The following is a 17,604-nucleotide window of genomic DNA, read 5'->3' as shown; positions in this document are numbered from 1 at the left end:
GAGAAGATAATAAATTAGGACTTTTATCGGCAACGATAATTTCATGATAAATTGTTTTTAAATGAGGTTGAATTGTAAATGCGACGATTGTCACGTCGTTGGACGTCAGAACAATGATTGCCTAGTAACTCGACTTTCTCGTTAATAAATTAGCGTGAATTTAAACGAGCATCGTATTACAGACGCGTGGCCGATAGGCGTGGTACATACTTGTTCTGAATACAACATTTTTCGATATTAATACTCACTTTCCTTCGACCGATCAATGGCTTATGCAACACCCGATACGATTGCGGGACTGATTATTAACATAAAAGTGCATTGAACTGGGAAACAGTAAGAAAAACGACGTTCTCGTTCGTATCTTAATCAAGCATCTACGCGCAACCGCTAGCAAAGAAAGAATTTACCACGATGTTAAATCGAACGGTCCCGTTTAGAGGGAGACAGAACCTAAAACTGTATATATCACGTACGAAATAGCTGTTTGCACGACTGATGCGTCTCGTCAATTGGTTTTAAATCTCACGACGAGGTTTGCCCTTCGGGCTCCTCCAGCAGAGGTCACGGTTAAGGTCTGGCCTGCAGTGTCATATCATTTCGGACGGCCGTGTAGGTCACTACTTTTTAAACGAGACGATCACGTGCTTCAACGCTTTCAATTTTATGCACCGAAGCATCGTCGAGGTGACATCCTTGAAGCGTTGTTAATCTTTGCTCGCCCAAAGATATTCCATTTCGATTCCTCTAGGAACATCAACTTTCAATTAGTTCGCCTGTACCAAGCCGATACTCTTCGTTTAGCTAAAACGTTCCGCAGGAAATTAGAAAATTTCAAATTCTCGTTACGTACAAATTCTCGAAACGTTACGTACGATAGAATTGCTAGCACTGTTCGCTGGTAACGTCGTTTGTTCAGCCCTGCGTGTCAAACTTCCGAAACGTGCCGACGTACCCGATACACGATCGGTGCATCAGTACCGGTTCTTTCGAGTAGATAGTTGGTGAAAAAGTACGGTCGACTGAAAGCCTTGATTTTAACAGGAGGCCAGACGGAAAGAGGCTCGTCCGCGCAATTGCAGCCGCATCGGGCTCCACACACAAGGTTTATTCTTCGATCTGCTCCAGTAGGGGTCGCGGTTAAGGTCTTGCCGGCAGTGTCAGATTATTTTGGACGGGCATGTAGGTCAGCGCGAGCAGCCAGAGCGAACTATACGCTGGCGAGAGCACGTCTGGCCCGGACTCTCGCATATTAGCGGACCAGATTGAAACACAATCAATTTAATGAAGCGAATCATCCCGCCACGACGAGGGCCAAGGGCGAATCTCTTTAAAAGTCTGATTCACCTGTTTGCTCTGACCTCTCTTACTCTCGACTGTGACGTCCAACACCGAGAGAGGAGTCCTGACCCGGGAATGGGAAAGAAAGTTGCGAGACGAAAGAAAGCCAATCATCGATCGATTGATATCAACTGATTTAATGGTTTGTCCCTGCTAGGGACGGGACGCGGTGCAGCTTGCAGCCTGCCACTGACTACGTTCCGCCACCGAATTCTCCGTTTCGACGAGAGTACGAAAAACGGAGCAACGACAAATAGAAAAATATTGGAGAAAATATTCCACGGATGCGGCGGACAATCGTCGACTAAATTGATGTCAATGTATCGGCCATGATAAATGCGATAGCGTCGATATTTTCCATCCTTCCAATTGACACTGTTTCACGCGTTTAAAAGAAAGGGTGAGCGCCCACGCGTACGACCCAAAATTGGTTACCGGTATCGGGAACATTATTTGCATTCCAACGCGACTACTTCGCTGCGACACCCGGCTTGCCTCGTATCATCAATTGCGATCATGAGGCAACAAAAACCGAATGTATCATATAAAATGCCTTGTTTAAATGCGGCGCGTCCCGATTCCATTCCCCACAGCGATCTCGGCATTACGAAATCGTCTGGGACAGGAGCTGTCGAGTCTTTGTTGATAATTCACGAATCGATGAAACATCGGGCGTCGTCGTTTCGAAGAACGTGATCGTGGTCGATATTTGAAAAAGTTCGACCTCTGATCGTGCCACGATAAAGAATAAGTTCTGCTAAATCGTAAAAGAGAATAATGGGAACGTAGCGATTTACGTCGAAGTTGTTGAATAACTATGCGTCCTAACCTAACTTCGGATCGTCCAACTATCAAAATCCCTCGATTCATTGCAAACAAGCGATCGTCGTAAAGTTGTCTCAACGCGGGACGACTCCGGCTTAACCGATACATCCCATGGACAGCGCGCGGCGAAATTGACAAATACTACAATGAACATTGATTTAATAATACCAGCGAACGATTCCCCACTGGCAATTTCTAAATACGTTCTCCACGAGTTTCTCAAAAATAGCCGTCCCTCTCTGGAACTGCAAAAATACGCGAGCTACCACGGCACACGTGCATATTATCGCCGCTGCTACGTTGTTATGCTAAACGATTTATACGCCGATGATTTATGCGCTGCGATATATAACGTACTGATGCGCCATTACTTGTCAGATTAACGGGATACTTCGCACGGATTTACTCGTAACCCGCGCGTTACTTTTTACAGAGCACGACGGATAGAAACACGCTGCTAACTATGTAGTAAAATAGCCGGGGACGCGCGAAGTACGAATCGTACACGGTCGCCACCCAGAACGGCTCACAATGGTGACAGTCCATAAAAGTCGAGTTTCGAGAAACGCACAGAGAGAAGATTTTAACCGTCGTTTTGCATCGGGATCGGCGCAGTGAGAAATCAAATTTTCGGCCGAATTTATCGCTGGTCGCTCGACGAAAAAGTATGACGTCAACGTGCGATCGACAGATACGAATTAAAGAAAAACAAGAAACAGCATTTAATCGTCGAGTTTCACGAGTAATCGACGTAACACCTGATCTTTCGTCGTAATTTATAGAAAATGTCAAACAGAAATTGATTCCTCGATCTGTGGATTGTCAAAGTGCACGACGAGTATACCGAAAACTAACTCGACCAGTTAATTCTTGACCCAGTCCCAGACCCGTTTGCATATTTCATTCCCAGAAGCGAGTCGCAAATCAACAGCCGCAGGAAAAGAGAAGATCACGAGGCGAGACAGCGACGATCCCCTTTTCGTTCGTGGTAACGCGGACAAATGGCGCCGATACAAAGTCACCCGGCACACAAATACGATCCCAAGAAGCTCCACCTCGCGAGAAGCTATGAGGCTGGAATACGCGAAGTAACCAACTATTAGTAACCCAGACTTTAGTATTCCCGCGGTGTCGTCTCGTACGAGACTTCCTCATTCCAGAGTTGAGCTATTGCGAAGCTATCCTCCGCCCCCGCTACGCATCGCTTGTCTCTTCATTTTCTTCCTTCTTTCTCTTCTGCTTCGTTTCTTCCATCTTATTCTTATCCTTCGCCTTCTTCTTCTACTTTTTCTTCTTCCACTTCTGATGTTGTTGCCACTTCATCCACAGTCCAATCGCGTTACTCTAGCGATTACGTACACTCATCTCGAACGTTCTTCGCCATATTCGCAGACTCGCTTTCCTCTTCGTAATTTTTCCATCTTTCGTCTCTGCCCACTTCTCCCCCGTTTCGGCCATCTCGTTCGTACTCGCGTGACTTCCCTCCAACCCTGTTACACATCCTACGATCAATTCGACACGGAGAATACGCAATTTTGTTGTCGGCAAGCCTGTTCCCAGCAAAGCAAAGCTCGTGTAGGAGTCGGAAACACGTGTTACAGCATACAGGATACGTCGAGGAGTCACGATCCCGTAAATATCCAGCTGACAAAGTTCTTTCGAACGGAACAATTTCGCCAATCCACGGTTGATAGATGATATCGTAATCGAACGAATGTCCACCGTGCCTATGGTCCCTGTGATTCTTCTTACGGCGACGAAACGATTTTTCATCTTTCCTGTTGACGAACAGCGTTCTCTCTAACGTCTTAGCTAAGCAAATACCGGTTAACGAGATTGTCTTACCGGGGAACGGTCCCGTTAATCTTAAAAACACAATTCATTTCTCGCTAAAACGCCAAGAGAGAAGAGACCGCGCGCAAGAAGTTCCAGGAAAATGAATCTAGGAACCGAAACCGATTCGCAACCGGTCTTTTCGTCTTTCCTAGACGAAACTGCTAACGACAGTGGGGAAAACCTGTCGCGTTCGCGGCAACGTAAAACGACACGTGCGATCGAAAAATGGAAGGCCGATGCGCGTATCTATTATGCCCGATCGGTCGTGCCTTTTTTTTTCTTTTATAAACCTGATCACGCCAGATCATGGTCGAGTAAAAGTTGGAATTTTTCAACGAAAGCAGGATACTACTGTTCCTTTTCACCTTAACGTTTAATTAGCTAATCCCCGCAACAAAAATGATCAACGAAATGCTACAAGTTGCTAAGAGAAACGACTTTCTCTTATTTTTAATATATTCTAAAAGCTTGATTGCGTAATGTTCATGGAAATTAAACGAGAGGACGCGTCAGAGAACGAAAATAGTTGACGCGTGTAGCGTGCACGAGCGTGCTAAAGGAAAGGGTTGTCTCCCTCGTTTACGATTCACGTTATGCAACTGCATTAAGAAAATTGACCAGCCACGAATTAAACACGCAGTACGACATTTTAAAATCTCGTTACATCGTCCAGATGATTTATAACGTTTGCCTCCTTCTTTTTTTTTTTTTTTTTTTTTTGAAATTTAAATCTCGAATTTCGACGACGAAGAAACGAAATTTGTCAGTGATTTTGCCACGTTTTTGCCCACCCCCCACCCGACTCTTTTTATCGTCGATGACGAAAGTCGACCCACTTAACTAAGTGAAAAAAGTCGACAGGACACGCTCGCAGTGCGTGCAACGAAGTCACCAGCCGAAGGAAAAGTCAGAACCTTTCATTGTGATAATGATTCCCGATCGACGCGATACGATCTCGGAATCGAACGTTATTACGATGCTAATTTTATAGCAAATAAACGGTAGCCTTAACGTGGGATATTGAAATCAGTTGCAATGTAAAAAATTATTTAATCGTACCGAGCGGAAAATGGAAAGTAATACTCGTTAAACCTTACTAAGGTAAAACTGGCGTGGTGATCGAGAAAACAAATACGATTCTTTTTGCACGATAGGATCGGAGCAACTTTGTTCGGCTTTTTACTTGCTTCTCGAGAAGATCTCATCCCGATGAACAGAATATTCTTGCAATTTAACGATCGATATTACCAGCGAGGTTCGCTTTATCGCGGTGTGACGTGACGGGAGAAAGGAAGCGTGATCGGAGTAGAAATTACTTTAGATGGAAAGCAGCGGCCGAGGAGAGTGCTTTGAAAAGTTTTGCGAGGAACACCGACAGGGAAAGTGGATGAAAGTATTACGTGTTCGAAACCCCCCGTCCTGGGAAATAAATGGCCAGAGATTTACGGTTTCGCGCGTTCCTACCAGTTCCAACCGCGTCATAAACAACGCCCACTCTACGAATTTCATTTCCCCTGTAGACATTCCGCGAATCACATTGTAGCTCAACGTTAGAAATTTCCTACACCAAACCTTTTCCCGAGTCGCCTGATATTTTCAGCATAAGGAGCAGATGCATCGTCGCAATGTATTTTTTTATATCGCAATTGTGCGATGTACAATAAAAATCGTGTGTACAATGGTTATCGTTGGTAAAAACGTAAATAGATCGGTAATACAAAAAGCGACTAAGAAAGCACAATTTGTAATATGCATAGTACCCATACGTCTTTCATTAGGAATGATAAATAACCTAGGGAGAGTTGATAAACCACCCCTATCGAACCAAACCTCCTCGTCACCAAGCATCAGAAAATATAAATCAATCGATGGTTCTCGTTGTTAGCCATTCGAGTACCCTCAGCCATCGAAAGAGGATCTTTTCAAATCGCGAATAAATCATTCTCAGCAACGAGCACCGAGTAGCGTCCGACATTTACGAGTGCCACTGTAAATGCCATCGGCAAGAAGGAAAAGGGAATCGGTGCCACGAAATCCCGCACGATCTGTCCCGTGGCGCGCGTGTGACCGTGAATTCGCGAACCGAACCAGGTTATCGACAGCACCGAGCGAGTTTTTCCTCGTGCAAACGGACAGATCATAGCAGGAAAGACTCTCCTCCTCCTCCTCCTCTTCCTCCTCCGCCGCCGCTGCCGCCGCCACCGCCGCCGCCGCCGCAGCTCGTATCTCTCTTGTACTTCTCGATGTGCATCGCGTGTGGGAAGATGACAATGCACCGGTGGCCTCGCGCCCGATACGCCTTACGTGGTTACGCTCTCGCAGCCCCGGGGAATTCTCTCTGCACGAGCGTGTAACTCGCGCACGATCGTCTCTTTTCCTCTCCACCTCGCATCCTCGTTATTTTTCTCTCCTCTCTCTCTCTCTCTCTCTCTCTCTCTCTCGTCTAACGATTCGCTAGCCGCGCATTGATATTCTAGCGCGGCCATCGCGTACGCCCCTGGCAAATGCCCAGTTATGCTCCTCTTTCTTCCTTTTCCTTTGCCCACGATCGCGAAGGACGAGATGATAGATCGATCAGTGTCTATTTCCACGCAGCCATCGACGCATCGATATCCGTGGAAAATCGGCTTCCATAGAAACGGGGTGGTGCACCCCGGCCGTTTCTCTACCTGCCACTTGACCACCGCTGACCGTAGGTGGAAAAGTTAATGATATCGTGGGCGGACGGTGTTCGTTGTGCTGGTCAAGACACCAGGCTCGTCCGCAAGGTCCGTTCATTGATCTTACTTTTAGCAATTTCGTCCGGAGTGCGAGCTGTTACGGAGGGGATATACGAGACTCTTTAACGGTGGTGCTTTTAGCACTTCTCTCAACTTCTTGCTCGGTTACTGCAAAAAGAATGCGACCGGTCGTGTGGAACGTAGAGCCTAGGAAGAAACAATTTGCCAAGGGTTACGGATTGCTCAATTGGTTAGACAGTCTGAACCGGTTAATGAAAGGCCAATGTTTGAGTTCTGGCCCATCTGATATTCGCTAATCGATAATTTCATTTATCCTTCGGTGCCAGTTCGGTTCCTTAAAATTTTTAACCTAACCGAAAATCTATCTTTGAGAAGCACAAATTTCTTCAACGTGTGTCGTTCTAGAGGTTATCGATTAAAGAGAAGTAAAGAACGAACAAACAGGCACACGCCTATCGTTCGACATGCCGCGCGTACACGTTCGTCGTATTGTTATTCGCGTGACGACCGCTACGGCCCTGGCAGATGCTCAGTTTTTCTATTAGACTCAACGTCAAACCTTAGGAATGTCTTCTGGCAGCAGATAGGCCTGCAAGCCACATTTCCATTCGCACATCTCGTAATATTCCAACGAGCCATTGTGGTGCAAACGCGTACCACTAAAAATCTGTCTCTTCTCGTAGAGAAATCACTGGCACGTGAACGTTAACCCGCGGTGCCGTTACCACGGGTCCAAAATACGACTGAGAAACGCGAAGGAGTTCGTTAGCGCCTCGGTATTTCGCAAAAAGATACACGCGAATCACACTGGTAATTAGACGAGCGCTGAGAACAATTTCGAGCAGTTTCTTTCACAGTTAGTGTGTCTAGTTTGCCAACAGCAGTTTGGAAACAACTTTAACCAAGAGTATGGAAGAATGTACTGCACGGGAACGGTTTAATTTCCGGTTGAAAGAGAAGAATAGGAAAAAGAGGCGAAGCCTTTGTTTAAGGGAAGATATCGTCACGCCAATGGCCGCTATCTGGAACACGAAAATCGTGGGATATAACTGGGTCACACCACGTTTCATTCTCGTTTCGATGACGACGGCGACACAAGACGTTCTAAGTGGAAAATGAGCGAGTGCTCGCTACCGTTCATAAGGTTAAACGAGTGTGCTGCAAACAGTTCGCCGTGTGTAACATTGTTAACTATCCCGAGTAGGGAAGAATATAACCGTCGTCGAGTGAAAACGCGTTCATCATCCAGCGAACGGTGACTATCGTACGATAATTGCAGGTAATTGGATAATTTGTCGGAAATACAGCCGCGTGCATCGCACGATTGACGGGAACATCGTTCAACTAGGAAAAGTGAACGCGTAATTACGACAAAGAAGCATTTATAGGGAAGAAGAATATCCACGAGACTCTATGAATACCTATTACTCGATCCTATGCTCCGTGCACTTGCGTGTTAACGCGTTTCATGCCATGTGCGTCCATGTTTTTGGCGCGCGATAAATTTTCCATTCAACCCACTGACGTTTCGAGTGTATGCAAAAGCAGGAGATGACGTACACGTGACTGGAAGGGAAAATCGCGCGCGAAGACCGCGTTCACGGAACGTTTTAACGAATTTCATCGTTCGAGATCGGACGATCGTTCATTTCTGCTTCTGCTATTTCGCGTCTTCCGAAACGGCACTAACCACGATGCTTTTGAACCGCTGCCGCGAGAATTTCGCTATTAACGTTACGTAAAGCGATTCGTTTGGCGGCAGATATCCGCGAATGAATATTTATCATCCGGGTATCCATGTTACTATCTAAGGAGCGATTCATTCCCTTCGACAACTCTATAATTCATAAACGACACGACAATAAACCACGATGTTTGTTGCAATACGCGGTGTATCTCGTGGCAAAGAATGAGACGCTCGTTAAAGAGTCACACTCGACTCATTCATTAATCGCAGCTTATTTATCCTGCCTACTGATCGCCGCCAATCCACTTGCCATAATTTACCTATAACAATTACCTACATAATAATACGGATAAGGAAAAAGGAGGATAGGGTTGTCGTATAGTCTACTGGAAAGACTGAAAACACGACTTCTTGGAAATGCTAATTATCTAATTTATAGACTTTGTACGCTCGCAGCACGTTCCAAGGATGACGGACCGAGGAAAACGTGGTCGTCGTGAAAGTCGACGAACGCCTACGAGATGCTGATTTAAATCGCGCCATCATTGCGCCTCTGCCAATCGTACACTGCGCGATAAACGTCTCAGGCAAGGTGTGTTTCGTTAATCGTGATAAGCGAAGATGCGGGTAGATCACGATGCCTTTTACAGGTGGATGTGACAACAGGTGAACCTTGTATTGCAATAATTTATTCGAAAGAAATGAACCGTCGGTAGAGACTATGGTTCGGTAGCGCTTTCCTAACTGACCGTACATCTCACGCGTAATATCAAAAGCTCATTTCACGAACACGGGTTCCAAGAACTGATAGAAATGATCAATTAACGAAATAATATTCTGGCCAGCTAACGCGATACTACAGTACATGCGATTCGTTAACGCAACCGTATACGCGTGTACTGTACGCAATTGCGGAACAAACGAAAGTAAAATCGAGTTTGGGATGAAAATTTCACTCCCTATTCGATCTTGGCTAATTTCATATTCATTGGATCGTAAACTTCGTATCTTATGCATCTTATATATCTCTCTGTAGTTTCTTACCTCGATATTCGAAAAGAAAAAGCATCGAAAACTGAAACTTCTCGAGCACGTTGTATCGATTTTCAACGCTGTTCGCTAACACAACGCAAAGGATGGATATTGAAAGATTTAGGTACAGTAGTTCGGCCCTGACCGTCCGATCGCCGATAGAAATGTCTCCGGTGGCCGACAATGACCTTTCCTTCGTTTCTGCCGTTCTTTCTAACCGCCACTCTAATTGGTCCACTGGATCGACGAGAGAAGCTACGAGAAAAAGAAAAAGAGACAAAGCAGACGACGAACCGATAACCGAAAATTCTCTTTCCTTCATCCAATTTTAAAGTGGGCTACACGAACGAAACAGGCTCGACAGAGGAAATGTCTGGAGTTAGAAAAACGTCGAATGTAGGTTAATCGATTGCCAGGTGAAATTTGGCAATTCGCCTGATTAAAATTTGTTTCCGCCTCGAGATTTCTCCGCGTTCTTTAAATATTTCTTGATATTCAAACGAAACCAACTTTCTCGATCTTATGGTAATCCAGCTCCTTAAAATTCTAACGGGTCCACAGGAAATATTTACGGGAGACTCTTTCGAAGCGTTTACGATTTTCGTACTAAATTACACCGCAACAAGCACAAAGCAACCTCGTGGCTCGGTCCAGTTACTCGTCGTTCACAGTTCGTTAAAAAACAACGATCGATCGTGCGCCGAGATTGTTCAGCAGAATTCACCGTCATCGACCTGGTATTAAACGATCGCGATGACACAAAACGAGCGATGAACTTAATTAGAATGGAGTAACATCTAGCTGACGGAGTATCGAATCTCGCAGCGGAACTGGAGCGTGTTTTCGCCAATTAACGATATTAATGAAGGCATATTTGCCGTTTGCCGCGAAGCGCGAGTTCGCGCACCGACGCGAGATACAAGACTGATCGATAGGCGACATTCGTGCTACGCGATTTGCATATGTGTATATGCAAATTCCTAGGTAATACAGTCAATAGCACGTAATGTACGCGTTTCTGGCGTGGCGCGTTATAAATCTCGTCGCTGGCCGATATTCTTGAATGGCATGATCCGGATAAATGCACATGCATATTCGTCGATGCGATATTAGTTTCGGTTCCCGCGGCAAATAGCGAGCTACGAAACTCTGCGACGATATGTATAACCGCAGCTGACAGAGATTAACTTTGTTCTTCCTTTTTTGGGCCATTCTTAGTCCGCTCGATTTTTCCCATCTTTTTTCTTTTCTTTTTTTTTTTTTTTTTACTGTAATATAAGACAGTGGTGAAAATCAATACTTGTCGGCTTTTTATACAAATAATAAACTTTAATTATTCGCTTAAAAATTAAACGACAGTCTCATTCGGCTAAATCGATACTGGGAAACGTAAAAAAAAAGCGTCGATCCTTCGAACGAACTTATCGAGATACGAACGATTGAACCACAGTTGTTACTTCCTTCCATAAACGTAGCTGGTGGAAGTTCATCCCTGGTCAATCTCGAGCGATTATCTCATTTTCCAAGACACGGTCGTCAGGGTAACCGGCACCGTTGTCACAATCGACGAAGATGGAGTGGCGCCAAATGTCGTGGATGCAATTCTCAGAGAGTACCGGGTGAATGACAAGTAAATCAAGCGTATAATTGGAATTCAATTCGCACAGTGGCACAGATACACGGCATTAGAATTCCGCTTGCGGGCCTCGCCGTTGTACGCTAGCTGCTTGAGGCGAACACGCACGCGCGTGCACGCGCACAAACGCGTCGACTGCAAAGGCAAGGTGTAAACCGGCGATCCGTCTTGCAAGGTATCGCGAGGACGGTGATACGATACGCGAATCGCCGCCCCATTTCGAGAAGGAAAGTGCAGGAATGCGCTAATGAACAAGCAGAATCGGTCTGCGAGTAGGCGTAAGAATGCGATTCTACGATCGTAAATTACAGCTAGGGTACACGCGTTACTTGGCTACGGGATAGCGAGAATGAAACCAAGTACCAGTGTTCTCTTGTTCCGATCGGACTCGATTCTACGAAGATTATTATCCTATTACGTTGTGATTAATCGATAAAACCCTTCGTCGTGCAAGAATTATTCTCAAGACGAAGAAATAAAACGGTCTGGTGTGACTGAAACGAGCTGTATGGTTCTTGCTAGAGTGAATCTGATACCAAACCTCTCGTAGGGAAAACCCGCACGCGACAAAATATTCGAACGCGAGACGAGCACAGTTTCTCGATTCAATTCTATCGCGAAACCTTCCGCGACGGCATTTTACATTTACGTGACTCGTATTGTTTCGCTTCCAAACACCCAGTAGACTCTCGATTGCACTCGACACTGAAACTCGCCGGGACAGAGGGCATAAATAGATAACTGCATCGGCCGCTCGAGAGGCTATCGCAATCCGAACGCAACGTGCCCTCGCTTTGTACGAGAATATCAAGCGTGAGCATGCTCCAATATCGCCTTCTTGCGCGTATTTCACCCACGTACCTAGCGCAAGAGCTTCCAAAAAAATAGAAATACGCGAAACCAGACCTCGCAATGTCGAATATTTCTTCGGCATTAAGGTACACGTTAGAAATATTCGCTCCCTTGAGACGTCAAGTAAAACGCCAGTTAGAAAATGGAAAAGGGAACGAGCTGCTGGAACGCAGAGGGCAAAATACAAACGACAAAAGGTAGAACAGCGTGATGGCAAGATATCATTGGTAGGAAGGGTGCCGGTGGCGACAGTAGGGGGTGCACGGGACTAGAACCTAGAAGGTTAACAAAATCAATACCGGTGGGTGGTAGAGCTGGTGGTCGGCTTGCTGGGGGGCTAGGTCGGCCACTGACCTTTATCCAGGCCAACTGCATCATCCCCATTTCTACGCGCGCACGCACACAGCAGAGGTCGTCTATTTTCACGGTGAACCATTTTCGTCGGATGAAAACAATCCGACCATACGTACGATCTCGTACAGTCGCCTACTTATTACTCTGAATGTCTGAGTAGAAAGAGAGAAGGAGGAAGCCGGGTCTCGACCTTTCACGCTTGATGGAATCGCGACCATCGATCCTGCCAATAAACGCTTCCTCGACCGTGCTCTCATCCGAGTAACCCCTCTCTGGAACTCGCACCCTGGCAAACGACTGGTTTACCAACTGTCTTACGAAGAATTAAAAGCGACCAAGATGGTAATTCGTTTCGAACGAACAGAATATAAAGGGTGGACGGTGCGACTCGAAAAGCAATCGAGGGAAGGATATCGAAGAAAAAAGAGTACAAGTATAGAAGGCAGAAACGTTGTTTCAGTGAAATTCATTGCGCCTTCTCACGACGCGCACGAATGAAATGCTGCTCTTTAACACGAATCAGTGACACCGATAAGCGGTGCATTTAATCAGAGTTTTAGTCGCCGACCTTAAAATGCCAGAGAAATATTCGTTTTATCGGATTTATCGCTTTCGTCCGTGTCTCCCTTCGGTGAAACAGCCCAGCAACTGGCTCGATCTAACGTTCTTTTAACACCTAAATCGCATCGAATAGCTGATGCACGTTTCTCTGCGTTATCGAACGACCAGATCGCTCGCTTACAAATTCCAGCGATTAGCCTAGTTAGGCGGGAGGAAAATAGCAAGTGGAATAACGCGTATCTGCGTCGTCAATCTGAAAATAACGAGAGCACGAAGGGCTGTTTTAGATCTTACGAGTTGCTCTGAAACGGCCCAATGGGATATCTTTCGTCACGCGAAGTGCCACGAAAATACACGATTCTGCATGTTCCACGTTTAAAATTCGATCCGTCCACTTTCATTACCAAGTGAATACGTTCGCTCCGAGCAGTTAAAAGTTTGCGATAAAACAAGATTCACGATGGAACATAGATCTCGAGAATCGTATGCTTTAGCGTCTGAGATATTCTACGTAACACGCGCAGAAACGTTTTCAGAAAATGTTAAAGGACGTCCACGATGCGTGCAGCTGCCGCGTATATATTCACGTTTAAGACGAATCATTAGACCACGTCGTTCCATGGAACAAAGTTGGCGCGTATCTTGTACGAGTTCCGCTAAACATCGCCTTTAACTATCAGCAAATGCTAGACGGAACTGAACTTCTATGAACCGAATTGAAGCGCCGAAGTAAAAGTTCATCTCGCCTATATATAGATTATTTAAAATTTCTAATCCTAACCGAGAAACTTGATAATCGAGATTATTATTAATTCTATCACAATGCCATCTTCTCGACCCGCGATGTATGCAATACGGAATACAATACGTAAGAAATTCGATCGATTATCCGAGTCGATAATCGGTCAAATTGTTCGCGTACTATCGTATCACGCGATCTTGTAACTTCGAGGACTCGACTCTATAAATCTCGTATATAAAATCGTTGCAAGAAGATAGAAACTATCATTACACATCATTAGACCGATCGAGTAATGCCGAGTCATAAAACATCAGTGTTCGTATCAGCGTTTCGATAAACGATCCAATGCTTTACAGACAAAACGAAACTAACAAGATTTTATGTGCGAGAGGGACTATAAAATATAAAAGTCGGCTACCTGAACGCGACTTAATCGGACAAAGAGAGACAAAGAGAGAGAGAGAGAGAGAGAGAAACGGCCGGTTGAAACAAGAGACGACGCATTAGCATTTTTACTAGCGAGAATTAGCATGCTACACGTTAGTGACTAGCGATGCCGCGATTTAGGCCAATGAACGTCGACGCCGGCGTCGATGATGGCGGTCGTCCTTGCCAAGCAATGTTATCCTGTCGGCAACTGAACCATCCGTCCACATGACCCGCTTTTTTCTAGGATGTGGGACGAACTACTAACGCACGCTCTCCTCTCCGCTGCTCTCTCTTTCATTTAGAAATCCACGCATGCAAGAACGCCGCTTCATTGACAGATTTCACGGCAAGCCGATCGCGATGCTTCATCGTTGCCCGATCCGCTGCGTAGATCATGGGGTTTGGCGCAAACTATGCGCGATGTATGAATGCTAGTAATGATGTAATCGAATACGATTCGCGCATACGAAATTACCTCGCAACCGACCGATGCGGTAATATGAATTTAGAAGAGAAGATACGAGGCGAGGCAGGGAATTTGTAACTTTCCATTTGCTCGATAATTTTGCTACTGTTAACGTAACAGATAACGCAAAGGGGAATGTAAAATAAGCGATGGACGATAATGATAGAGAAACGATACCTAGTTGATGGCGATTCGCAACTATCTAAATTCAATAATTCGATACGTTGAACTGCGGATGGATCGTGTAGTATTATATTGTCCAAAGTCCAAACAAAGTCTGAAAAAGAATGGAAACTATAGAATCTGTATTTTAAAATGCAGTATCATCTAAAGCCAATGACTAATTACGACGAACAAATTTACAGAATCGAACGAAGAACGTCTGGGCTTAAGCAGTTTTAATTTGCCTCGCAACCGAAGATTACAGTGTCATTCAATGTCTGTGACGAAGCATTTTTCACGGTCTAACAACGTCTGATCGGGTACTCTCCATTGCTAGACCTGACCTCGAACGAAACGATACGCAGAATCGAGAGAATCGAACGATACATGATTAAACTACGCGGCCAGATCTACGCTACGTATAAGCAGAAAGGTTCAGTGAACGGGACATCGTTCTACAATAACGATAAGGGCTTTGCATATGCAGTACCATCGCGTGGCTGTTAATAGAATAGGGTGACGGAGGGTCTTGTTCTACGTCGATGGAACAAATGAAAAGAAATGACGGCCAAGATGAAGATAAATGGTTCGCGGTACTAGACTCGATCTCCTAAAAGTAACAGAGGCAAATCAGCAGAACGAATCAAACGTCTCGACGCGTCACTTCACAACATGTAAAGTTCATAACGCACGAGCGACGACCTCGTTCTGCTTCGCGTAGCGTGTTTCGTTCGTAATTTCACTCGTTCCTTTCCCTATCGCGCCAATGATTGCTCGATAATTAATATTAATTCCAAACTTCGTCGTGTCGACTATCATTTGCTTGACAAACATCGACTCTGCAATTCTCTTTTAAGCGAGGTCGTTGATGTTAAACAATGTTAGAGTAATTTAAGCGTGCATGTGTGTTTGTGAGACTCGTCTGGAATTTTGATACATATAATTAATTGATTGGAAGATTAGAAAATGGAGGTTCGTCGTGATAGGAAAGCGTGGTCGTGTTCACACGGAAGATCGACTGGCATTCCCGACGGCCGTTTGGTTAACCTACGCGGAATTGCCGATTAGCCAATTCCCGCCGATGCAAATGACGCGGGATCGTACGACCGCCACTTCCGACGTATTATGTAGATATTCACGAGGCGAACGGAAATTTTGGTGTAGAAAGCTTCGCGTCCGTTCCAACCCGTCTCGCCTTCAAATATTTTGCGTTTCAAATCGCAACCGTGATTCATTCTACGCGAGTAGAACGCCCCTCTAAGCCTCTACCAGAAACTTCGTGGAATTCTTGAATTTTTATAACGCGCGCCGGCCAATGCGGACTTCCGTGAACCGATAGATCGGAACGTGAACAGCATTCTACACGAGCTAATCGAACATCGAGCAATGCATTGGCACTGTTCTCTGCTTTAGCGTAGTTTTCTAGAAATTACACAAATAATGTACAACTCGCGATGTATACAAAGAGAAACGTACGACATGAGGTCGTCTTTTCCTCCACCTTCCACAAAGTTAGCCATATTTTCATCTTCAAAGTGGATTCTCTCGTGAAACTAACAGTACGTCGACGATAGACACGGATTCATCTCGAGTCCTGCACGCGTTATAAGGATAAGTGATACGCCGGCTGTTGAACGTGTATGTGTAAATACATGAGTCTCCACACGCATACTGCAATGAGATCGCATTGATTCCGCCGAGATAGGACACACGGTGGTAAATGAAACCGCGAGTCCAGGACTGGACGGGTTCAACTGGCAATTAGATCGGACAATAACCTTCTATCAACGAAGCTAAGGGTTTCAACTAAATTGCAACACGTTTACGCTCGACGCGGTGGACGGAGTAATCGTCTAACGGCGATCGATGGAATAATTTCGAATTTCGTGTTCCAGAAACAATGTACATCGATAGTAGGACAGATTGAAACGGTGTTGAAAGAGAAACGCGACGACGCGTTTAACACGCGTTCATCAGTTAATTACGCGAAAAAATAGTTAAGTTACTTTCCGCATGCAACCGACCAAGCCACTAATTAGGCATAACAGCATGCAATGGAAACACGACACGTGACTTGTGTGTGCGTGTACCGGCACATTTGTTTTCTACGTACCGTTCTTTTACTCACGATTTCGGAGCAAAAGGTTAAGGCTATTCGTAAGCCTCCGAGAATTGTTAACAAAATAACAGTGATAAAGAAACATAAAGCGAATAATACAAGTTTAAAATACAATAAAACGTAAAACATTATTATTTAGAATATATAATAGATAACGTGAGAAATTGAAATTTAAAAAGAAAAAGTTGTGTTTTAAGTTCTAAGTACGTTTTATATATTTATCATAAGGTACAAGCGTCCAAATGCTAATGAACGGTAGTACATATCTCTGTTTTGCTGCTCTGAATTTCAATTTATGAGATATTCTCACTCTCATATTGCTCGTTCGCTTTCCGATGTTGCCAGATTCTTACAGAATTCTAGATACATAGGCCGAATTTTTCTCTAATATATATTGCTATTTCATATTTAAGCAATATAACCTCGTGCATTTCGAACATTGTCTATACGAGGTACAAAATTTTTAATTTACTGTCTAACAACCTGTTGAACAATCTGTTTAAGAAAGATTAGGAGTCAGTACATTTGAATCAATTTTTGCCATTGATGGCACAATTATATGATTAATGATTAGTTTTCTTGAATCTTTAAAAATATCGTCGGCGTTTTACTAGCGTTTGCTTCACGACCTATCCTATAGAATTACGGTTTAACCCGACATCACTTCGCATATTAAGGTATAACCTACGTTCGAAACGTATAACACAAGGCCATAGTATAACCCTAACGAATAATCTAAAGTTACAAAGTAGTATGGAAGGAAAGTCGAGACTCACCACATTGCTTTTCTCCAACGACGGACGGATGCTCCGGCTGCAATT

General features: G+C 44.7%; 1 protein-coding gene across 2 annotated transcripts in view; it reads right to left on the bottom strand.

Annotated features, from left to right (window-relative positions):
• The window catches only part of LOC126865592 (solute carrier organic anion transporter family member 74D), an 86,961-nt gene that overhangs the window by 66,062 nt on the left and 3,295 nt on the right, over nt 1-17,604 (bottom strand). For both annotated transcript variants that reach the window (XM_050618316.1, XM_050618317.1), the window contains exon 2: nt 17,560-17,596. The gene's annotated coding sequence lies outside the window, so the exon portion shown is untranslated. The remainder of the gene's footprint in view (nt 1-17,559; nt 17,597-17,604) is intronic.

The sequence above is a fragment of the Bombus huntii genome, chromosome 5 (genome assembly GCF_024542735.1).
Source record: "Bombus huntii isolate Logan2020A chromosome 5, iyBomHunt1.1, whole genome shotgun sequence".
Taxonomy (NCBI): Eukaryota; Metazoa; Arthropoda; class Insecta; order Hymenoptera; family Apidae; genus Bombus; species Bombus huntii.
This window is presented reverse-complemented; position numbering and strand designations above follow the sequence as displayed.